The sequence below is a fragment of the Bos javanicus genome, chromosome 15 (assembly GCF_032452875.1).
Source record: "Bos javanicus breed banteng chromosome 15, ARS-OSU_banteng_1.0, whole genome shotgun sequence".
Lineage (NCBI taxonomy): Eukaryota > Metazoa > Chordata > Mammalia > Artiodactyla > Bovidae > Bos > Bos javanicus.
The window spans coordinates 20223127-20248812 of record NC_083882.1 but is presented as its reverse complement, the minus strand read 5'-3'; the positions used below and the strand labels follow the sequence as shown (position 1 = coordinate 20248812).

At 37.3% G+C, this 25686-nt stretch overlaps 1 protein-coding gene and 1 long non-coding RNA gene across 3 annotated transcripts in view; both read right to left on the bottom strand.

Moving 5' to 3' along the window:
- ZC3H12C (zinc finger CCCH-type containing 12C) overlaps positions 1-25686 on the bottom strand; it is a 75868-nt gene that overhangs the window by 42241 nt on the left and 7941 nt on the right. The window lies entirely within an intron of this gene.
- On the bottom strand, positions 57-24186 carry LOC133261706 (uncharacterized). The gene is made up of 2 exons (XR_009741085.1): positions 22497-24186; positions 57-20276 (listed from the first exon to the last, which is right to left on the bottom strand). It is a non-coding gene; the product is annotated as an uncharacterized LOC133261706 (long non-coding RNA).

Genomic DNA, 25686 nt, shown 5'->3' with positions numbered 1-25686 from the left:
AATAATGAATATGTAATAAATACCTACTGCTGTAGTCTCTGTGTATTTAATTACCATTGTATTTCAGTGAGTGCTGTTGTCTGCATCTCTCCAGCTAACAAAAGAAGGATGTCCCTTTGAACAGATTGGTTAATGCTCTGGGGCAACAGATGTCTACTGGAACTGCAGGAGACCAGCAACTGGTGGCCTGCCCATCTTCTGAAAACTTTCAATAGACTTACGCATATGCTTACACAATAGGGCATGTGGTAGAAAGGAAAACCTCTTTTTTAACCCTTTATGCTCTTTCTTTTCCTCCCAACTGATAGATGAAAGTCTTTGTCTCCTCCCTTCCCCATTACAGATCTCTTGAAAGCAACAGTTCTCTAAGAGACATCTTCAATCTCATATCTAAAACTAATGCAAGCAAAAAAAAAAAAAAAAGTGGGAAGAAACTCATGAAACTATACAGGAGTACTGAAACTGCTGACAAAGCAAATGAATGCTTAATCATCATAATTACAACAAGATGAAACATCAAACAGCAATCCATCTCCCCAAGCTAGATTTTTAAGACAGTTGAAAAAGCTATCAAATCTTACTATCATTTTGCAGCATCTAGGTCTGACAGTGACACCTTAAGGAAACTAGGAATGCGACAAGAAGATAAAATCTAAATTCACTGTTTATCAAAATACCATAATATTTTAACTTATCTTTAAGTACAAATGGTTACTTACATGCCTACTGTCTTGCAAATGTTTATGAAACTGTAAGTAATCATTTATATAACTGCAGAATATAAAAATGTAAAAAGTCTGCTTCACAGACATGTTTTACAGAAAGAATTACATTTTCTGGTATTTTGGCACTATGTAACAATTGGTAGCCTTTCAAATGTGTGCATTCTATCCTTAACAGAGTTCAAAGTAATATTCTGAATATTTAGCAAAGTTTAACTTCCAAGGCATTAAGTAGCACATATACTCACGTTCACAGGAAAATACAAAGACATTGGTTTCTGTAGCAGCTTCAGGAGTAACTCCTTAACACAATTTTAGCTGCAGACTTCCAGGCAGGCAAGAAGAACAATGAATGAGTGAACAGATGGAATGGCAATGTCTTTGCTTAACCTATTACCGAGTGGAATAACAGCCAATCACAGGCCAGAAAGCTCACAATTAGTCGGCCAGGCAGATGCAAGCCAACCTCACCACCCTGCGTCAGGTTCGCAGGTTTCTAAGATAAGCAAGTTGATGTCATTCTTGGGGCTGCCCCGGGCAGCCTGTGTATTAACGAGGGGGTGTGCAGCAACAATAGGCCATACAAAGCTGGCTAGTAGGCAGCTGCTCTTTGAGAGCAGAGTCATTAGGGAGCAGGCTGCCAACAAGAAACACCTGGCTTGGGCAGACTTCAGCTTTTCCTCCTTGTTTTTAAACAAAACAAAGAAACCAATTATATTTTAAAGTAGTAAAAGTTGCATGTTTCCTAAAAGTTTAGGCTATCCTCTAGTCTTTGAGTTTTTTGTTTCTGAGGAAAAAAAGAAAATGAGGTGTGTCAAAGTAGTAATTAACTACTGCAGTAACCCCTTTTCTTTAATAAATGATTTACAGGGGAAATGAGACAGAGGTTAGAGTAGAACTACTTCCCTGGAAATACTAGGAAATATAAAATATTTGTTAAGTATTGGTTGATTTGTTGCAAGACAATAAAACAGAGATGATGAAAGTAAGATTGCAAAAGAAAAAGGTTTAAGAGCTTATAAACAGAAATGATTTTTAAAAGTTCATTAGAAGTACAATGTAGTAAAATAAAGCAAGTCTGGTCCAACTTTATGCCAAGTGAGTCATCCAAACTGAATATTTAGACAAAACTATTTAATTTCAATCTAAAACCACCAAAATGACCCCCTTTGTGTCAAATAGTGTAAAATTATTTTATTATCGAAACTAATCATGTAATGAAAGAAAGATCTTTCATTATGCTTTAATATACAACATGATGTTATGTGTTGTATTTGTATTCCATAAAATTTGTAAGATGTATAAATTTCAGTTCAGGAACAAGTAACAAAGTTATTTACAAAGAAGAAACATTGAAATATTTTACAAGGGCACCAAGTATACAGAAATCATCCCTGTCAGTGAGGAAGCTTGTTATCCTGATTTATTTCAAAGATTGCCAGACTAGAGTATTTATAATGTTATGGACTATCTGCTTTTGAGAGCTGCATAAATTATATCTTGAGTGGTCTCTGATTATGAAAATTCAATCAAAATTTAAACACCATCAGGTGTTGTGAGAATATTTCCTTACTAAACAATATCTAGAGCTGTTCTACTACTTGCTTATGTGATGTAGAACACACACACACACACATCCTCTTTTATTCCAGTGCAAATTAGACGACTGAAGGCAAAAAGCTCCTCTTAAAATACAATTTTCTGATATAAGCTCATTGACGCTGAGGTTAGGCTTTCCCGTTACATAATCAAGCACTGTACAGGTATAAAATTTGGCTAAGGCACCCAAACAATCTCAATCAATCTAAATCAATCTCTCTTCTCACATACAAATATATAGACACTACTCACAGGACCATTTGAGAAAACTTAGAAAAAAGTTAATATTGGTTGGGACTCTTGGGCGTGGTCTTTATTGTACTCAGTCAAATTTAAGTCAGATAGATGCTTTCTGTTTACAAAATAAGAGGAAAATATACTCTATACGGTTAAAATTTTTCAGCTACCTCACTGAAAACATTCCGTATGCCTACTAAAAGCCTAAAAATTAGTGGTATTTCCAGAAAGAAAACTAAAATATGAAGTATGGTGTTTGTAGGTCATTGTTTGTCTACAGATATTTTTCCTCAAAAAGAACTTAATATTCCATGGAAGTATGTCATTCTAAAAATGTTAGAAAATTTTAAAATTTGTGGAAATACTTTTAAACTAAATGTAATGATTAGATTCTAAGTATCAAACTAATTCCTAAAGGAAGAATTATTCTTTTTCTACCAAGGATTACAGCAATGTTTTTGCAACAGTTACACCCATGGCCTAATTTCATAAAGCCACTAGAGATCAATATAAAGCATTTCTAATATTAGAGTTTATTGAAAATTATAAAGTGAATTTCATAGAGTTCAAATTTTATGCATATGAACACTATAGGAATCAAAAAAGTTAGAATTTTATCTTTTTTTTTTTTTTGGTGGTGTGCTGGTACTTAAAAAAAAAAATCTCATGAGTAAAAGGTAAGAAAGATAAATCAAGGCCACTAGTATAGTTAATAAATAGACTTTTGGTAAAACTGAATTTGATTAAATAAGATCAAGATAAAAAATATAATATATATTCATGCAAAGTTGTTAACTAAAACCAAATAAAACATAAGCTATGTACTGACTAGAGACAGTGAGGTCAATATTTATGAATTTACATTGAACCCTTTTCCCTTTTGTATATAAAAAAGACACTCTTTAGTATGAACAGACAGTCCCTCTTTCCCTTGGACTTTCTTTCTTCTCTTTTTCCCCATTGCTACTATAGTTACTACTTTATAGCTTTAATTCAGGAGGAGGAGGAATCCTCTCACTAATTCCTGCCACTGTGAACACAAAGAATGAGAGAAAACTACCCACAGGCTCAGTGGGAAGCCTGATCCCTAGGACTGGATTAAGCTTTTTTGCAAACAGCAAATAAAGGCAGTGATCTGAAAAAGCTAATCAGATCCTGCTGTGGTATTTAGACTATGTTGGTTGCTAGTATTGGATAACTTGATAAGCACATTAAAACACCTGTAGGTGAACAGAGGCCCTCCCTGGCCTTTTTGAGTCCAATGGTCCTGCTCCACTCCCAGTTGCAGAGAAAATGCAAACAGCTGTATCAGGCTGTAATACTAAAATCTGTCAGTGTCAAAGGCTTTCCTAACATTTGAGAATTCAACTGTTGGCTGAGGTATGAGTGGGAAACACGTGGGCTGTCATGCTGGTGTTGGCATCAATTTTCTTTGTCAGGGGTGATCCAACCTGGCTTCCTGGAACCTTTCTCCTAGTATGCATTTTTTTCTCCTTCAATCTACAATCTCTTTTGATCCTCACAACACCACCACTGAAATAAGATTATTAATTCAAATCTTCCCAACTGTCTCTAGAAGTTTGAAAGATTAAATTTAAACAAAAAACTCTTATTAATTTGATTAAACAACAACAACAACCAACTAACCAAAAACCTAACTTATGCACCCAGTGTAAAAGAATGGAGCAAAATCAATCAGGGACTACTCTCTAACCTATGACAGTTATTATATATGTAGTAAGTCAGATGGGCATGAGAGACCCTTACTATATTTCATTTCCTTAGACTTAGATTACTTTTGTTTCTTAATTTATCTCCTTCCTTCAATACTCCCTAAGTACATCCCTGCCAAAGTAATTTTCACTGACACCACTAGTAGACCACATCTCTTGTCCTCTGGGTTGTTCTCAAGACTCCCCTTACAGTGGGGGCTCCCCTAAGCTCTGTCATCTTATTTCCCACTTCAATTAAGGTGAAGTCACAGATGCTGAAACAACGGTCCCTTCACTCATGTTCTCTTGCACAGCCTCACCTACCCACATCATATTTGTTCTAATTCCAGCTCAAGGCTTACTTTTCCATAAAATCTTCTTGGACCAGTCCGGTTTTTACTGAATTTCTATAACATGAATAGTCTGTACTGCACAATATAGCATTTACTTATGAACCAGGCTGTAAGCTCCTTGAGGGCAGATCCATTTAATCTTCCTAATCCATTCAGAAAAAAAAACCTATATGGTACCTAGCAGTGTGTTGCTATCTAGAAGACATCTGAAAAACAGGACCAGTAAAGAAATGGGCTCCTGCAAATTTGAATGCAGGCATTCACATGAACAAAATGCTCCCTGCTAGCTTTTATTTCTCCTGGTGAACAGGGTGAGCTTATCAAAGAGCCCGCAGTGATCTGCAGTGTTTCCACAGCCCTGGCTCTGCCATGGGGGCTGCTTTCAATATTCAGGGCAGCTGTGCAACTGAGTAATAAGCTCAGGCCTGGCAGGCATGAGAGGTCTCTTCTTGGTCTCCCCTTCTCTGCCCCAACTTCCTGACTAGAGAGGCATCCCTTGGAGTTACCCTACGGCCTCCTACTCCTCTTGGGGAAGGGGTCTGTGTGAGCCAATGCCCCTGTCTCTGCGCATTTCTCTTGGGGTCCACCCTGGTGCAGACAGCACAGAGTTGCTTTGCTCTCCAGCGCTGCCTGAGACTGAGTGATTAAATCTTTCTAATTTGGGGGTTCAGTGTTACTAAGCCCTTTGTGCTGTGCTCTTAAGTCATGCTCTGCATTAGCTTCATTAACAAGAGTTGCTGTTTTTATGTCCATCTGCCTGGCTCCTTTGTCTGTTTCTCAGTTGGTTCAGAACTAAGACAGGAAAAAACAATATTCAATAACGTTTTGTTATAAAGAGCTACTAAGGAAAAAAAAAAGGTGATTAAAAGACTTACATAAATTAACTCTGAACAGACCACTTTAAAAATACTATGAAGGGATAAAGTTAAAAAAATAAAAGAAACAATTCTATAACAAAGAAAGATAATGCTTCCCCAAGTCAAAATTCTTAGGGTTTCACTATAAGAATACTTCAGCACCATATGACTAAGAGAAGACAAATCTTGATTCTCTTTATGGTTCAGAGACAAATAGTATATCCACAAAGTAGAATTTTTTCTCAGTGATCTAAAAACAAAGAAACTTTTCTAGTCACTTTAAGTGACAATATAACCCATATCCTAAGACTTCAAATATTTCCTAATGACTAGCTTTCCATTTAGTTTTTCTTTTCTTTTCTTTTTTTTTTTTGGCTGTGTGGCTTGACTTGTGGGATTGAAGTTCACGGACCAGAGATCAAACCTGGGCCCATGCAGTGACAGCACCGTGTCCTAACCACTGGATGGCCAGGCAATTCTCTCCCCTAAGGCCCCGCAAGCTCCATTTCACATTTTTAAAAAATTCGAATAAACAAGCAAGTTTTTTAAAAAGGTGATCTTCAATTCCTATACAACTTGCAAATATTCAAGGAATGAGAGATTTTAGTAGAGCTCAGGGAATATAAATGAACCCAAAATGATGTACTAGGTTGCAAAGGCAGCTGTGTGGGGAGCAGGAGAGAGAAAATTCATGAGGGAAAAAGGACCTGTATGATTTAAAAGAAGTATGAAGCACATGATATCATCCATGTTAAAACACACAGTTGTATTAAGCACCCCTGAAACTGAGGAAAAGCTGACCCAAACTGTGTAATTTTATATGAAATATATGCAAGACATATTCTCCGCATTATAAGACAACTGGATGGTATATGTGGCACCTTATCTCTGACAGGAATGATAATAACATTTACAACTTTCCTCTCAAAGCCTAGTCTCTCCTGCTGACCCTATAGCATGGTACCTCCCACTTCCCACCACACATGCTCACTCATGCACCTTCATTTCAGCTCAGATTATGTATACAAGCTGAGGTTGGTACAGGTCTTTTCTTTTTTAGGTGTTAAATAACTATTTAGCAAGCTAATTCAAAACTGCTTGACCAAAAGTTTAAAAGTGAAATTGACAGACTCAGACCACAAGGAATAACTGTATCAGACAGAATTATAAGAGGACTCTAGGGGTCTCTGTTTTTGCTAATGATCTAGAAGATAGTATAATAGGACATTGAACATAAAGGAACTCAGGAAAAAATAAAATGTAGCTTACAGCAAATAATATAAAAGGAGTTGCAAACCAACTATGACCCAATTAAAGTTCTGTTAAGTTTGATCTAAATATAAATTCTTACTAATAATCAAGACAGTTGTTTCTTATACACCAATTCCTGTAAGATGAGAAATGAAATGCTTGAGTTAGTACTTCCAATGGTACTACTGGTTTTAGATAATTGTCCTAGTGTGCAAGAAACTGAAAAACTCTTTGAGAGGCTAACAAAATTAATGGTTGTGTTAGAAAATGCTAAGACTAGCACAGAAGTTCACAACACAATTTTTTCTTTATAGAGTTCTATTCATATCAGAGGATGATATAGTAATTTGCAATTAAATTTAGAATTCTGACAAGATTCCTTCTAAATGAAAATCACCAAATACTATAAGTTAAATCTAGACTATGAATCATCCTAAACAGCTGCCAAAACAATTCAACCATAAACTCTAACAGACCAAAGATTCTTGTATTTCGTTTTCTGCTGTATTTCCAGCACTAGCAGAGTGCCTACAGGTGCTTAATAAATATGTGCTAAATTACAGCATTTCAATAACTGGGCCAAAAATCTCTTTACCAGATTTATTTGTTCTTTACTTCCCTTCACATAACCTGCACTCGAGCCAAACACGAGGATTTAAGGCAGTTCCTTCAATTTGGTTGCACATTGGAATCATCTGGGGAGATTTGAAATATACTGGCATATGAATTTCATCCTGAGACATGTTTATTTTTTTTGGTCTGGGTGAAGCATGGCCATAGGCCAGGTGATTCTAATGTACAGCTAAGTTTAAAAACACTGACTTAAAGATACTTTCTCCTAAAATATCTTTCTCCATAGCTTCACAGGATAAAATCTCACCTATTAGTATAGAAGGTTCCCAACTCTGCCTTGAAACCTTTCCCAGAATACCGTTAAACTCATTTTTGGATTATCTGAGTATTGCACAGGGCCTGGCATACGGTTGGGACTTGATAAATGTCTGGGGGCATGGTACATAGTAGAGACACAGTACATACTTATTGGAAGAATGATGTATAGTTGGTCCTCATTATTTGCAGATTCTGTACTTGCAAACTTGCCTATTCACTGACATCTATTTACCCCCAAATCGGTCTGTGCAGTGCTTTACAGCCATTCCACAGCCATGTGCTTGTGCAGAGAGGCGAAAAATCTGAGTTGCCAGAAGCACACATTCCAGCTGAGGCTGAACAAATCCCTCATGTTGAAACAAGTGTCCTAAAAAGGACTGGTTAGCTCTATGATTTTCGCATTTTTGTGCTTTCTGTTAGTGAATTTGCTGTTTAAATGGGCCCCAAGTCTAGTGCTGAAGTGCTAAGTGCAAGAAAGACGTGATGTGTCTTATGAAGAAATATGCGTGTTAGGTAAGCTTTGTTCAGGTACAAGTTACAGAGCTGTTATAGGTTCAGTGTTAATGAATCGACAGTGTATACTTAATAAAGTGTCCCTAAACAGTACCACAGTACCGTTTAGCTTCCCTGGTGGCTCAGACAGCAAAGTGTCTGCCTGCAATGCGGGAGACCCGGGTTCAATGCCTGGGTCAGGAAGATCCTCTGGAAAAGGAAATGGCAATCCACTCCAGTATTCTTGCCTGGAAAATCTCATGGATGGAGGAGCCTGGCGGGCTACAGTCCATGGGCTGCAAAGAGTCGGACACAACTGAGCGACTTTGCTTTCACTTTTTCAAACAGTACCACATGTACAATAAGGCTATGGATAGAGTGGTCCATGAAAATGTTCCGACAGGAGGCTTGCAGGACCCTAATCTTGTATTTCCTCAGGAGCAGTGGTTCAGTATTTGTCGTAACTTCACAGAACATAGCTACAGTTGACCCTGGAACAACACTGGGTTTGAAATGCATGCATCCACGAGACTGTGTGATTCTGGGATGGCTGATCCGGGGGTGCGGAACCCTGGATCCTGAGGGCCGACTGACGTTATAGAAGAATTTCTGACTGCACAGAGGGTGGGTGGTGTCCCTACTGCCTGTGATATTCAAGGGCAAACTGTTCAAGGAAAAACAAGATTGACTGTAATTTCACTCTCTCCTCAGAATTCTTAGTGACCGAACCTGTAATTTTTAATGCCAGTTTCATTTGGCAAATGGGCACCTCTTAGGTGCCAGGTCCTGGGGATACAGCAGGAACAAAGCCAGTCCTTTCTCTCAGCAAGTTCACAGAGGGAGAGGATACAAACAATAAACACATGTCAGGTGACAATAGATACTACAGAGAAACTTTTAATCAGGGAGGCCTTCTCTGATAAGGTGGTGTCTGTGCAGATACCAAAATGAAGTGGAAGGAAGGTGTAAAAGGAGGACGCAGGGCTAAGTACAAAGCTCTGAGATGAGCGCAGGACAGCAAGGTGGCCTGCATGACTGGTGGCAGGCGAGCAAGGGGAGGAGTCAGAAAGTGAAGTCAGAAAGGCGAGGTCCAGGGAAGCCACATCATGAAGACCTTTGCAGGGCAACGCTTCTCAAAACTTTACACACCATTTGAATCACAGGAGAATCTTTTGCATGTATGTGCTTCCAGATACTTAAGAACTGTTTTGACAAGTTTCAACCAAAAAGCTAATGGGAGTTTGATGGAGAGTGTGTTGCAGTAATACTTGCTTAAAAAGCATGAAAGATTATATTGTTTAATCAGGAATAATTTATTGAAATTTCCTCTGTCAATATAGTTCCCTAGATTTCTTTGTAGTGGGCTTATAAGTTTCTTTTTAAACTTGTCTTAAAATAGTTTGCTTTTGTTCTTGCTATGAATGGTGGTTTTTTCCTTCCCTCATATTTTCTAACTAGTTATTGTTGGTGTCTAAAAAAATACTTATTTTATTCACATATATGAAACTTTAGTGACTGAGGTATCTCAGGGAACTCAGTGTTTCTATTAGTGCTTCACTGAGGCTCTTGGGTTTTCCAGGCATATATAAGAATGTAAAATCATCAGATTGCCTCTTTCTTACCAATTTTTATATCTGTTGCCCCATACTTTTGTCTAATTACATTGCAGCGTTAACAGTGATTATTTTGTGATGCTCCTGATATTAATGGGAATGTCTTTAGTGTTTTACTCTCAAGCATTATACTTAGCATACAGCACATCACACTGAAGGCTCGTTAGGTTGTACATACACATACACACAAAACATACTTTTCTATCATGTTGGGCAAATTTACCTCTTCATGCTTCAGCTGTAAATAAATAGTTGTTTTGAGATTTATGAGTTAACATATACAAAACACTTAACACTGGAACAGTGCCAGGCACAAAGTAAGCACTCAATAAGTGCTCAGTTCAGTTCAGTTCAGTTCAGTTGCTCAGTCGTGTCCGACTCTGCGACCCCATGAATCGCAGCACGCCAGGCCTCCCTGTCCATCACCAACTCCCGGAGTTCACTCAAACTCATGTCCATCGAGTCGCTGATGCCATCCAGCCATCTCATCCTCTGTACCTATATGTAATTATATGTATATAGAGCTATACATTTACATACCACACAATATACAGCCTTTAGAAAGTTCCTTATAGAAGTATGCTTTCCTTCTACATGAAAGATTTAGGGAAAAAAATTTTAAATATGGATTGAATTAATATGATACATTAAGATGATCATGGGGAAACAGTGGAAACAGTGTCAGACTTTATTTTTTGGGCTCCAAAATCACTGCAGATGGTGACTGCAGCCATGAAATTAAAAGACCTTGGAATTCCTTGGAAGGAAAGTTATGACTAACCTAGATAGCATATTCAAAAGCAGAGACATTACTTTGCCAACAAAGGTCCGTCTAGTCAAGGCTATGGTTTTTCCAGTAGTCATGTATGGATGTGAGAGTTGGACTGTGAAGAAAGCTGAGCGCCAAAGAATTGATGCTTTTGAACTGTGGTGTTGGAGAAGACTTTTGAGAGTCCCTTGGACTGCAAGGAGATCCAACCAGTCCATTCTGAAGGAGATCAGTCCTGGGTGTTCTTTGGAAGGAATGATGCTAAAGCTGAAACTCCAGTACTTTGGCCACCTCATGCAAAGAGTTGACTCATTGGAAAAGACTCTGATGCTGGGAGGGATTCGGGGCAGGAGGAAAAGGGGATAACAGAGGATGAGATGGCTGGATGGCATCACCGATTTGATGGATGTGAGTTTGAGTGAACTCTGGGAATTGGTGATAGACAGGGAGGCCTGGTGTGCTGCAATTCATTGAGTCGCAAAGAGTCGGACATGAATGAGCGACTGAACTGAACTGAAGATGATCATAATCATCTTTGAGTTACTAATATTGTGAACTAAATTAACAGATTTACCAATATCAAAACATTTTGGAGGATTATAGTATATATGCTGATACTGCCCTATGAATTTTTACATCAATAATCATAAGACTAACTTGTTAGTTTTGTTTTTTTTTAAATTTACTTGCTTTGCCACATTTGGGTACCATGATTTTGCTAATGTTAGAAAAGGGATATGGTATTCTACCCAAACTTCTCAGTGACAAAGTAATTGCCCCATGTACCAAAGGGAACTAGATTAGACTGGGCCATGTGTTCCTATATATGCACCACTATTTCTAATATCTAATTTACTGGTATTCTGAAACCTGTACCGGACCCCTTACTAGAAGTTCTAGGACAGAGCATATTCCAGCATGGTGTTCACAGAAAACAGGATGAGCAAGAGAGAGATCTCATAATGTAATGGCCATAAGAACTGACACCGTAACACACACTCTCTCAGAAAGTATCCAAATATCCTGGACAAATGACACAATTGCTTCGTGTCTCAGTTTCCTCAACCATAAAATGGGGATAAAAACACCACCAAGAGCACAGAGTTGTAATAAATATATAATAATAGTGCATGCGTGCATGCGTGCTAAGTCACTTGTCATGTCCAACTGTGTGCATGGCTCTACCAGGCTCTTCTGTCCATGGGATTCTCCTGGCAAGAATGACACCAACTGGAATGGGTTGCCATGCCCTTCTCCAGGGGATCTTCCTGATCCAGGGATCGGAAAAAAGTGCTTGGCACATAGTAAATATTAATTCTTATCTTAAAAGTTTATCCTGAAAGTGAAACTTCAATACAAATGATAGAAACCCTGATTTTCATTATTTTATGTCTTCATTAATATAATTCTAAAGTTCTGCCTTTGTTCATGATCTCACAATATGAATTTTGTTAAATTAATAAAATAATTTAGAACAATGTTTCTCAGAGGGAAAGGGGAAGAACACTTAGTTAGGAAAAGCCCAAAATTTTTTGGAAAAAAGTTTTTTTTTAGAAGAAAAGCAATTCAAGATTTAAGTGTCATGGAATACTTTGGCTAATAAGGATAATTAGAAGGCAATGGCACCCCACTCCAGACTCTTGCTTGGAAAATCCCATGGATGGAGGAGCCTGGAAGGCTGCAGTCCATGCGGTTGCTGAGGGTCGGACACGACTGAGCGATTTCCCTTTCACTTTTCCCTTTCATGCATTGGAGGAGGAAATAGCAACCCACTCCAGTGCTCTTGCCTGGAGAATCCCAGGGACGGGGAGCCTGGTGGGCTGCCGTCTATGGGGTTGCACAGAGTCGGACACGACTGAAGTGACTTAGCAGCAGAAGACAATGGTATCAATAAATATGAATACATATGGTGACACATCATAACTAGACTTACCTTGGTGATTATTTTGAGAAGTATAGAAATACCAAATCACAATGATGTGTAACAGGAACTAACATTGTGTTGTAGATCAATTATACTTCAAAGCAAACAAAAAAATAGAAAAAGACAGATCAGATTTGTGGTTACTAGGGGCAGGGATAGGGGAAGGCAGTCAAAAGGTACAAACTTCCAGTTATAAGATTAAAAAGTACCAGGGATGCAATCTTCCTTGGTGGCTCAGACGTTAAAGCATCTGCCTACAATGTGGGAGACCCTGGTTCAATCTCTGGGTCGGAAAGATCTCCTGGAGAAGGAAATGGCAACCCACTCTAGTCCCCTTGCCTGGAAAATCCGATGGATGGAGAAGCCTTGTAGGCTACAGTCCATGGGTGGCAAAGAGTCGGACACGACTGAGCAACTTCACTCAGGGATGCAATGTACATGATAAATATAAATAACACTGCTGTACATTATATATGAAAGTTTAGAGTAAATCCTAAGAGTTCTCATCACAAGGAAGAATACTTTTTCTATTTCTTTAATTTTGTATCTATATGAGATGATAGATGTTTACTTACTACAATAATCATCTCATAATGTATGTCAGTCAAATCTCTGCTGTAAACCTTAAATGTATACAGTGCTACAGCAATTATATCTTGATAAAACTGGAAGAAAAAAATATTCCAAAAAAAGAAGGTAATGGTAAAAAGCTTACTAAGGAATATGAGTATAAACATGGCTGGGGGACCTCCCTGGTGGCCCAGTGGTAAAGAATCCACCTGCCAATGCAGGGAACATGGGTTCAATCCCTGGTCTGGGAAGATTCCACATGCCTTGGGGCAACTAAACCCAAGTGCCAGAACTACTGAAGCCCACACACCTAGAGCCCGTGCTCTGCAACAAGAGAAGCCACTGCAATGAGAGGCTCACTCACTGCAACTAGAGAGCAGCCCCCATTCGCCACAACTAGAGAAAGCCCGTGTGCAGCAACGAAGACCCAGCGCAGCCAAAAATCAATAACAACATTTAAAAAATGGCTGGGATGAGGGAAAACAAGGCAGAAATACAGAGGTCTGTTTCCTGTTTGTTTTTAAAAAAGGAATGGCAATCAGTAATTTACAAGAAATACATTGATTTTGATGGTGGGTAGAAGTGAAGGGACATGGAAGAAAATGGAAGTAAAATTAGAAGAAAGTATAATAAGCACCTGAAAGGAAACAAAGGTTTTCTTACAGAAAATGAGAAAACATTTCTTTCAGCTTAGCAATATAGATGGTGGATTGTGGAAAATTATTTTAAAATAAATGGCTGTAGACAATGATCAGCCATTGCCTCCACCTCTCTCATAATTTCATTAACATTTAATAAAGTAATAAATTAGTATACTCTTCAGAATTAGCTTTCTCTTAAGATCTGTAAGTTACTATAAAAAATTAAAGCCATAATAATTTTCTCCCTTAAATAATTGTTATTTAACAAATCTTTTATGAAAAAAATCCTATGACTTAGGACTCTATTTTGATAGTATTATCATTAGATATGAAGTAACTTAGTTCTTATGGCATTTTTGCAGATGTTAGCTAGGTGACCAAATTCCATTTTTAAATGTGCACAACTAATACTTTTTATAATACTCTGGTGAAAGGCAGAACAATAGCAGCCTGGTCCATGCTCACCTAATCAAACTAAATCAACCAGGTTAAGTCAGTATTCAATGAATTCATGTATTCACTCAAGAAATGTTTGTTTATTTGAATGCCTACTATGAGAGATACTGAGTGAAGATGAGAGAGGGTATAAACATGAATACAGCTGCTACACTAAGGAATATAAATATACTAAAGAAACCAAACAGATGAATACCTATACAATATAGGGCATGTCAAAATTAATGCTAGTAATAGTGATATATCATGGAGTTGTTGTTTAGTTGCTAAGTCATGTCCGACTCTTTTGCGACCCATACACTGAAGCTCACCAGGCTCCTCTGTCCACGGGATTTTCCAGGCAAGAACAGTGGAGTGGGTTGCCATTTCCTTCTCCAGGGTATCTTCCCGACCCAGGGATTGAACCTGTGTCTCCCGCACTGGCAGGAGGATTCTTTACCACTGAAACACCAAGGAAGCCTGAAATCATGGAATGCAAGAGACAAAGACATTTGCTCAGATTTGAGAAAGTTGTGAGAGGTGGATGTATAAGCTAAGAAGAGAATGACAATGATGACACACATTCCTATATATACTATTGTGTATGTGTCTGTGATAGGGCAAGATGTGGACTGGAGTAAGGAATGGAAAGGATGACTTTTCCCTAGAGAAAACAGGATCAAAGGCCCAGAGACATGAAAGGTGAGAAAATATACACAATAAATGTGAGCTTAATTCTGCTGTAGAAGAGGCTAGAAAGTCAAGATGTAGATAGTCCATGCAAAGTCTTGAATGCCATACTAATGTCTCAACTTTGTTACCTGGAAATTACTGAAGGTTTTTGAAAAAGGGAATGGTGTAGTTCTACCCACATTTTAGAAAGGTAATTAAATCAACTATACACTAATATAAAATAAAACTGGAAATAAAAACAGAAAGAATGGGGAACCACTGAAAGTTTCTGAGCATGTGAATGACGTGTTTCTAACTACATTTTAGGATGGTAATTCCGGCTGTAATTAGTTTTGAGGGACAAGAAACTCAAAGCAGATAAGTTAGGAAGGTACTATGAGATATTTTCTAAGATGAGCCAATGGGTCCAGTAAGGATTTGATATTAAAGACAAAACGGGAGAGAGTAACAAAAAATAATTGATGGCATCAAATGATACAAATACACTGCAGAATGACTGAGGACATAGGGTAAAGCTGATGAGTGGCACTGAGGGAGCTATTTTGGAGATATGAAGACAGATGGGGTTAAGAGGCAGCTGCTCCTAACCAAGTTTTTACATCATAGATCCTTTCTCAGTCTAATGAAGACTATACACCACTTTTCAAAGTAATGTTTTTAAATGGGTAAAATACAGACTGCATTACAAAAAATCAATTATATTAAAATAGTCATCAAAATATGTAAAAATGTGATACAGTAAAATATATGCCTTTTATTAATATATTAAAATAATAAGACATAGCAGATCTAATAACTCTTAATGATTCAAAAGTAGTTAAAAGTGATAGTTAAGAACATTTATTTCAACTGTAACACAATAGGGAAACATTTGCTCTTACTAAAATTGGACTTGTTGCTTACATTAACAATTGAAACAGTAAATTTCAATTAGAGGATATAAATATAAATACTAATTTTTTTCCCCATTCAAATCAGAGAATGCCCAATTTCCATCAATGGACGCTTCAGGGAACCACAGAACACAGGCTAAAAACTCCCAGTTAAGGAGTAAGTGTGATCTGAAGAAGAGATGACAGCATCTTATTCTTTTAAAAAGTTTGGCAGGAAAAAGAGTAAGATATAGAAAGATATTTTGGTGGGGAGAGAGATATAAGTTTTTTTTTGTTTGTTTAAGAACTTTAAACCAGGAGAATGGATTCAATGGGGCAGGAGAGAAAAAAGGCATGCCCACTTATGTATGAATTAAAGACTAGTAATAAATAAAAGGACAATAACTTAAGCGGAAAAAAAAGAAGGAATAGCAGTGAATTGGGAAAACAGGTAGTATTAGTGGTAAAGAATCTGCTTACCAATATGGGAGATGCAATTGACGCAGGTTCAATCCCTGGGTTGGGAAGATCCCCTGGAGGAGGAAATGACAACTCACTCCAGTGTTCTTGCATGAAAATCCCACGGACAGAGGAGCCTGACGGGCTATGGGAGTGCAAAGAGTTGGACATGACTGAGCAACTGAGCACATATACACATACGAGAAAACAGAGGTGGTTCAATGAAGCAAACCTTGGCTCTCCTTTACCCTGTAATTCTTGGTCAAAATTAACCAGACTACCACTCTCAACCCTGCAGTCCTTTCCCAGCCTCCACAAGCCCCAGAGGGCCAGGACCGACTGGGAAAGAAGAGTGCAAGGTGAGGACGGGCGCCGCCAGGGCACTGCCAGTGTTCAGGGGCAGGAGGTGCGCTCTAGTTGCTCTTCTGCCTCCTCTTTTTAATGCATCTTCAATCTTCTTTCTCAGCCTTCAAGATACCTAGAGACTTAATGCTGCCATTTGGCAGTCTAAATACTCCTGTCCTAGCTCCTCCAGCCAGTCTCCCCACAAAAAATCAAAACTTGAAAAGAAAGATCAGTGAGGGTAATGTGATGCTTATATGATTAGAGAAATTATTAAGCATCTAAGTGTGAAAGATTCTTGAGGAAGGGGTACAATGGATACTCTACGGACAGATTGTTAAACAAAGCGACTATTTGAAAAGACTGATGAAAGATTGTTAAATATGAAAACTTAGCACAGTCTCTGGACCTTCTTCCTCGTCGGTTCACCTTTCCTCCTCTGTGCCTGAGTGTGTTGTGTGCGTTGTGTGTGCGAGCACACACACATGCTTGGGGAGAAGGGGATGCAGGGAGCATAGAACGCGTTCACCACAGTTCTCACTCTTGCAAGAGATTCTTAAGCCATTGGGTTTGGTAAGCAAAAGGCTACCTTATTAGGAAGCAAAGATTTAGCAATTAAACTATCAGTCTCTAGATTCAGTACTTTTTCTTTTTTTTTGGCCATGCTACACACCATGCAAGATCTTAGTTCCCAGACCAGGAATCAAACCCATACCCGCTATAGTGGAAGTACAGATTCTTAACCACTGGACTGCCAGGGAAGTCCCTAGACCTAGTATTTCTAAAATAAATAACTGATTATTTTATCTTCTAATTCTGACTATTTTTTAAGAGCTAACACAAAAAATTGCAGAAGAGGCTAAGTACACACTGACAGGAAATTATTTCAGGATTTTGATAAAATATAAATCCATGTTGAACTGAATTAGCTTATACTAGGTGCTTATCATCAAATAAGTACTCAGCCTATTAAAATGCACATAAAACTTAAGTACTCATTTGCTATCAATGTGGGGAATAAACATTTATGATCTACATGTAATTTTGAGGAATGCTTAGGCCCAAGACTCAGCACCTGGCAGAGCTCTTGCCAAATTCACATTCTGCTTTCTGGCTGTCACTCAGGAATTCCAAAGTGCTTTCTCTACCTGCCAGATCGTCACTCAGGTGCTATCCCAGCATGCGATGGTCTAGAAGCTAAGTTGCAGCTGCCAACCTGGCATGTGCTTCCCAGCCACCTAGGCCAGTAGTAAAATTTTCTACATCAACCAAATTCACAAAATTGATTTTGTGAAGTTTTTTTTCTTATAAGCCAATTCCTGATGTTTTTTTTTTTTCAGAATCACATTTATAGTAACTATATTCTGAACCTACTCTCTTAGTACAGAAAATCTTTTTAATTTGTGGATCAGGATTGACTTCAAACATTAGAAGCCTCTGATTCCCTGCAGACGTTCTTATTCAAAGGGAGAGATTAAAGACCTTAGGACCTCTAAAGAGGTCTCTTTAATGTAATCAAAAGGCCTGAAAGAACACTGAAAAATAAAGAAGTTAATGGGAAATAAAAGGGCAGCAATTTAAGGCATTTTGTTTTTCTTACTTATAGGGATAACTAGAATGGTCTCCACCGTCCATTTTAAAGAATGTGGAGTACTTTCTATAATTCTGCAGTTTCTCTTGGCCAATATATTCATCCCATCCAAAAACAGGTCAGGAAGGAACTAGTTTTTATTTCCAAAGCTTTACAATTTGGGGGGTAAGAGTGGGGAGTACCTGGAAGGTACGCCCTGAAATACTTTAAACTAGGAAAGAGCATAGAAAAACAGAGCTGCTGGTTCAACCTCCAACCTCAGGAAATCCTAGCACACACACAGAAGGGAGCACATGAGGATCAAGAGGTGCAGAGATTTGCAGGCAGATATGCCCCGTTTATAGAACACAAATATTTTTAAAATAAACTGGGAACTTAGCTTATTTTGAAAGTTATACCATCCTATCCTTACACAATGATGACACAAAGCCCTGACAATCCAAAGTATTAGATTTACTTAGTTTATCCATAGGCCTTAAATGATAAAAACCATAAAAACTCAGTAGCTATATGAAACAGAAGGGAGGGTGGCAGGGCACAACCTTTAAAAGAATGACATAGCCCGAGGACACAACATGAACTGATTAGAATCAAATGGATCAAGATGGCAGACAAGTCAACTTGACTAGACCTTAATCCTCAGTACACACTCATTGTAACACATCAGCAAGCTAAATAATATACCCAGAGGCACCAGACAGTTCCAAGGCCAACCATCAAAAACCAAAACATGGGCAACTGCCCAATCCTGGAAATCTCAGCCCCTTCCCCAAAATGGTTGTCATAATCCTCCCACTCGTTAGCCTATGAAATTACCCAGCCCATAAAGCAAACCACACCACACTTCAAAGTTGCGCTCACCCTCTGTGAAGGTCCACACTCTGTGGAATGTGTTTGTCTCTGAATAAAGCCACTTCTCTTATCTGTTACTTTGTCTCTCACTGAATTCTTTCTGCAATGAGACATCAAGAAACTGAGCTTCATTAGGTCCTAAAACCAGGTCTGAGATCTCAGGTGGGAGAATGTGGACTTTGGCTGGGTTTGAGTCCTAGCCACATGGGTTAGAGTCCCAGGCAGGATTTTGGCTGGCTTCAGGTCCCAAACTGGGTTTTGCTAGGTTCAAGTCCTGGCATATGGGTTCAAGTCCCAATCTGAGGTAAATGGTTTCATATACATTAAATCTCTCTTCCAGATAACCTGGTGGTTAAAGAAAAATAAAATTCTGGACATTAAAAATGGATGACAACAGGATTATAACCTGTGATGTGGTCAAACAGATACTCAATGGAAAAATTAATGGTGTAAATGTATTCTAAAAAAAAGAAAGCAATTAAACATTTAAATTACAAAGGTCAAAGTGATCAAACAAACCAAAAATAAAGGCAGACAAAGGAATAAAAGGCTTTTAAATGTGAATAATCATGGAAGAAATAAAAACTTTAAGATTTATACCCTCCATTCCATTTCTCACAAAGAATACTAAACCTATAGGTTCTATGGGTATCTAGCAAACTCCTGTTACTGAGATTTTCTAGGGCACCTAAGAACATGAAAAACATCCCAACCGGTTTATGAGAATAGCATAATTATGTTGACAAACCTAACAAAGATGGACAAAACTAACCAAATATATGTATAATCTTACTTATACTTTATCCAAAAGTCCTAAATGTAAGACAGATAAGTTATATAGTATATTCAAATTATAATAATACACATTAGCCAGTAGATTTTATTCTATAATAGATTTTTCTAATATTGAACATTGTTAATTCAATTAATTTAATCATAAGTAATGATTAAAGACCTGTTTTGGATGGATGTGGAAGATGAAAGAGACGTGAAGAACAAAGAACCTTGAGATTTTTGGTTTGAGCAGCTGAGAAGTCGGTATTAACTCTTACAAAAGTGGGAAAGACTTGGAAAGAGACAGATTTGGAAGGACAAAAATTCTGTTTTAGATAATTTTGTTTCAGATACTAATTGCTATCCAAGTAGAGCTGTCCCAAGATAGCTGGGTAACAGAGAGAAGTCGGGATTGGAGATAAATATTTGGTAGTCATTAGCATGTAGATGGAGAAGGCAATGGCGACCCACTCCAGTACTCTTGCCTGGAAAATCCCATGGACGGAGAAGCCTGGTGGGCTGCAGTCCATGGGGTCACACAAAGTCAGACACGACTGAAGTGACTTAGCAGCAGCAGCAGCAGCATGTAGATGGTATTTAAAAATATAGTATTGGATGGATGGAAAACTGTAGAAAAAAGAAGAGTGTTCAGGATCCAAATTTTAGTAATTTAACAATGACACTAGATACTAGCTAGATTTGTGAATACCATATTTTAATATAGTATATGTTGCTATACTTATTTTTGAAATCAAGCTAAATTAGGACCTTGATACAAAATTATTTAATATAAACGTTATTATATCACAAGGTTGATTTCCTGCTGGCCTCTGAATACTTCAGTTTCAGTAGCAGTGTCATTTCTGTGATCTGTAAATTATCTGAATCTTTTTTGAGGGGCAGTCAATTTTAAAGTGTTCTGCCAACTGCCTCAGAGCCTGAGTAATGAGGGCACTGGGACTCTGACTCTAAGACTTTATTTGAAGAAAGGGTTTTATTCCAAGAGACGAATCTGCTTCATTTACTTTAAGTCATATTTTATAAATATCATGTAGCAGTGGACAGTGGTGAAAAGTAGAGTGGGTCTCAAAGTCTGAGATAAGGATGGAATCGTTTAGTGGACTGAGAGCAGTAAAAGTCAGCCTTACTGACATTTAAGCCTTATTTAAAATGACTGACTGCATGCTTAACTGAAAAAGAAAATAACATGAGTCAAATGCTGAAAATGCATTTTGAAGATGTGCCTAAAAGATACTTAGGAATTTAGTAATTTAAGGGAATCTTCCCATAATATATAAATCTATTTTCAAGCTTCTTATGTTTAACTTTTATAGGTATTTACAGGAATATATGTATGTAAGCAGGGGATACCTATGTCAGGAAACAACAGCCATTGGCATTTAAAATATGAAATAACAGAAAAAGACTCATTAAAATCAGAAATAAGCTCAAATACCTATTATTAATCAATACTGTTCTATGATTTCAACCAATGCAACAAGACAAGAAAAAAAGCTGAAGTTTTTTAAAAATTGGTATTATTTTGGAGTCACTAAGATCCTGACAATCAAGAGACTCAACTGAAAACGTACTAGAAGTAAGTCCTACAATATAACTAACAGTACATAAAAGTTCAGTAGGGGATTCCCAGGTGGCTGGGTAGTAAAGAATCCACCTGCCAATGCAGGAAATGCAGGTTTGATCCCTGAGTCGGGCAGATCTCCCAGAGAAGGAAATGGCAACACACTCCACTATTCTTGCCTGGAAAATCCCATGAACAGAGGAGCCTTGCAGGCTACAGTCCATGGGGTCACAGAGTCGGACATGACTGAGCACAGGGTAACTAGGTTATTTAAAATTGAATAACTTTCCTTTATACCACACACTACAAGGTATAATATATAAGCATATCAAGTATAAAATATAGTAAGGCAAAATCTCATTCATAATAATGATTGCTAACATCTCTCAGGGGCTTACACATTATTGGTTAATATCCACAACCATGATATTATATATAAGTACTATCATCACAATTTCACACAAAAAACTGAGGCTTAGGAAAATATAAGAAATTTGCCCAAGAATACAAATGTTAGAACAGGAATTCAAATTCAATCTTTCTGACTCTACTGAAAAATCTTTCTTAACACTATTATGTCATTCTTATCTATCAAAGTAACAAAGACAGGTTGTACAGGCAAAGAGTGATGGGTACTGAGAGCAACACACATGGATTTCTAAAAAGAATATAAATTGGTGCAAATTTTCCAGAGGGCAATTTGCATGATCACATCTAGGAATTTGTATAAAATACATTCATAAGTGTGTACAAAGATCTACATACATGGACATTTATCATTGTTCATTATAACAATAAAAAAATAGTCATACTTTAAATACTCAGCAATATAAGCTTGATTAAGTTATAGTCATACTTGAACATGCTGAACGCCACTTGGCATTCAAAATAATAATCACAATATTCACATACAAAAATGATCTTTAAAAGGATATTTAATGATATAGGAAAACATAGTATATTGAATGAACAGTAAGGAACAAAACTACCTATGCATACAAATTTTTTAAAGGATGTGTTTATAGTTAGTAGGAGAATTAAAAAAAAAAAATTACCAAAACTTTAAGTTGTCTCTAAGGGAAAATTATGTATCTTTTTTTTTTTTTTTTAACTTTTTCTCTATTTTAAAAACGTGATAAAATAAATGTGTTAAAATATTTAACTCAAGTGAGAAGTTGCTATCTGACACAGAGCTCAACCCAGTGCTCTGTGACAACTAGAGGGTGAGAGGGGTGGGAGACGGGAAGGAGGGAATATATATATACCTGTGGTTGATTCCTGTTGATGTATGGCAAAAACCAGCACAATATTGTAAAGCAAATATCTTGCAAGAAAAAAAAAAAAAGAAAAAAAATACTTAACTTTAACTCAAAATTTAGTTTTAAAAGATAAAATGATAGATATGCCTTTAGAAAACATCTCTATTTGAAACCATTTTTTTTCCTATGCATGATACTGCTAATTTTAACACACTTTATGACTTAAAATTTTTATGTTACTTAAGGCACTTTTCTATCTTAGCAAAAATAGAAATACCTACTTTATCAAAACAGATAATTTATTAAACATTTCCAGCATTTTAGATCTATACTAATCATTTAAAATGACAGCAAAATTCCAAGAAGTATCTAATGCATAAAATTGCCAACTCAGTGGGAGCAATTCAAAGAACATGATGACTTAAAGATAAAAAACATTTAAGTCAACAGTGGGGAGGCAGCTTTAATTACATGGGAAACCTGCTCCCTGTAAGTATACAAAACAATAAATTATAATGTAAAAGCCAAGATTTAAAAATGACCAAAGTTACAGAATAAGGATAAAATTAAGCCCACATAATTTTGAATAGGAAATGAGTAGAGATGACTAAGAACAAAGAACAGAAACTAATTTTAGCTTCACCCTAAAAGACAGGAGGTAACAAATTTGAGAGTCCTTTGAAAAATGTAGGGCTTCCTGAAGAGCTCAGTTGGTAAAGAATCTGCCTGCAATGCAGGCGATCCCAGTTCAATTCCTGGGTCGGGAAGATCCCCTGGAGAAAGGATAGGTTACCCACTCTAGTATTCTTGCATTTCCCCTGTGGCTCAGTTGGTAAAGAATCTGCCTGCAATGCGGGAGACCTGGCTTCGATCCCTGGGTTAGGAAGCTCCCTTGGAGAAGGGAAAGGCTACCCGGTCCTGTATTCTGGCCTAGAGAATTCCAGGGTCCCAAAGAGTTGGACATGACTGAGTGACTTCCACTTTGAAAAATCCAAAATGTAAACTGACATATTAAAAGCAGTAAATTTGATTTTACAAATATTTTTTAATCTGGTAATCTCAATTACTCAGAACACAAGAGTCAGTGAATAAGTAGACAGAAAAACAAAACAAAATCTCTGTCTAATCAATTCAGTGAATACTGCTATATCATTTTATAATAACATTAAGTGTCTTCTATGTTCTGGACACTTTTACACTCATTAGCTTGAATTAGTAAAAACAGCTTGCAAAGTACTGAACAAGAAATCAAAGAGAAACTGAGTTCTGTCTAGGGTCACAGCCAGTAAAGGACAGAGCTGGGATTTAAACCCAGGTCTAGCTGATGTTGGCTTCCCCAGTGGCTCAGCGGTAAAGAATCTGCCTGCAATGCAGGAGCCGGAGGAAGACAGTGGGTTTGACCCTGGGTGGGGAAGATCCCCTGGAAGAGGGCATGGCCACCCACTCCAGTATTCTTGCCTGGAGAATCCCATGGACAGAGGAGCCTGGCGGGCTACAGTCCATAGGGTTTCAGAGTTGAACTCGGCTGAGGCCAGTTAGCATGCACGCACTAGCTACCATCAGGGGTCCAACTGCTCTCTTTCAAAGTAAAGTCTCTCAGTTTGCCAACCTAGGCAGTCTGAGAGTCCTACAGGCCTTTAATTGTTACCTAAAATACTTTTATTTTAGCCATAATATTAGCTGTTGTCATTCAGCTTTAGAGGAAGTGACGTCAACAAGGAAAGAAGACCAAAAATCACTGCTATAAATCAACAGAAATCATTGAATTCTGCTGTCCTAATCATCATTAATAATAATAATAATAAAGCTAAACAAGCATTGCTGTTTAGTTAGGATAAATCAGAAATCTTGGTAACTTCTATTCCATCACCTGGAAGATAGGCAAAACAACAGTATAAACTTTATACAGTTGATGTAAAACTAAATTAGATAATAGAAGTAAAGTGCTTAATACTGTACCTGCCATAAATTAGTGCCCAATAAATATTGGCTATTATTATGTTTTACAGTAAGTAAACTTAAAGGCTATATGACTTGAAGGCAGAAAAATATAATTTATGGGTATAAATTTTTCTATTTAAAAGTTAAAACATTTTGCTCTTGGAAGATCTTAAGACTAACTTTTAGAAATTCACTTTTATAATAACCTTTCCCAGCTAAGTGGGGTAGGTAAGGCTCATTATATTTTTATAGGGCAAATGTATACGGCCACTCAAGAAATGACATTATACATTTTAAGTTAATTTTAAAATGTTGGGTATACCAATTGTGTTATTTGCTCTGCACTGATTATTACGATCATCTCTTAACCATTTCCTGGCTTTTGTTCATCCTACCACATCTCAGCAGATCCATTTAAAGAGCATACTCTGTGGCCTTTAACATTCATGAAGTATCTATGAGGTGAGTAGAAGACTTGGGATAAAACAACAGCCCAGAGTCCTGGCCCTTGAGGAGCCTAAAGACTCCAAATAAGATAAAGAAGATCCTAGACAAAGTATAGGGTACAGCTATAAACATTTTGTATGACTGTTCATCCTGATGACAGATTTAGGTTTGAGCTAGTAGTTTTCTGTTGTTTTATAGATGGAAATAACAGGCACAGAAAGCAAAAAAGGAATAAAAATGAAATAGCTAACTATCACCAACTATGCAAGTGCAATAGACGGATTCACAGTATTTTGAAAACACAGGAGAATAAATCAATCATTTCACCTAAAGATGGGGGATTAGAAAATGCTTGTGTTTTCAATTTAAAACCCAAGTAAAAATTCTGTAACATGTAAATACAGCAATACAAAAAATAGGAGAGTGTTTATCAAAATATTTGCAGAAGCTATTTATGGATGAAATTTCAGGTGGTTTTACTTTTCTCTGCTTTTTTCCTTAATCAACCTGCTCTACTTTAATATCTTAAAATATAAGTAGAACAAAAACCAGCTTAAAATTGTGCTAACGCTCTTCTAGCAAACTGCCAAAATTTTTAAGTTAATAGTGCATTCATACATGGAATGCAATCAGCTCTCTCTTTGCTAATGAGTGTACATATCAATCAGCTTTCCTGGAAAACTTTTTCATCATCAAAGACCTTAAAGTTTATTCTCTTTGATCATTACTTCTACAAATTCATCCTAAGAACACAGATGTAGAAAAAATTTTACTATGATATTCAACTCAAGTATGATATTAAAATATT